Raw genomic sequence first — 555 nt, forward strand, 5'->3', positions numbered from 1 at the left:
GAGGTACACTCGGAAACCACAATCTCCCACAAATTGCTGAAACTGCCGTGTTGTAGTTAGGAAACGGGGAGGGGGGAAAGAATTGAATCTACGTGGGTGCATGTGAGGATACTATTTAAATATTTAGCCGTCATTTTTGACGGATGCGTACAGTAGCCCTAAGTATAGTTACCATATTTTAACAGCCTGGTTGTTACTTTTTTATTAATGAAAGAATAATATCGAGCCGAATGAAACTCCAAGTAATTATCTTTTAGAAGAGCCCACTTTTGAATGACTTTTATTAAAGGAGGAAGAATAATATCATGCAGAATTAGCTTTTAGAAGAACGAGTTATTAATATGAGCTCATGGGATCTAATAACACCTTTGTGCAAGTTGCAATTAGGAATCGAAATACCTTTGTGCAATTACAAACACTAACTGCTGATTGAGATCGAGTCATTCTCCTTTCGAGAAAATCAATATGAAGTAATGCACTTTGATCCCCCGACGTTTATCAGTTTAATGGAACAATCAGATGTTGTGATTAGTGGAGTATTCCCATTCCCATTCC

The sequence above is a fragment of the Palaemon carinicauda genome, chromosome 10 (genome assembly GCF_036898095.1).
Source record: "Palaemon carinicauda isolate YSFRI2023 chromosome 10, ASM3689809v2, whole genome shotgun sequence".
Lineage (NCBI taxonomy): Eukaryota > Metazoa > Arthropoda > Malacostraca > Decapoda > Palaemonidae > Palaemon > Palaemon carinicauda.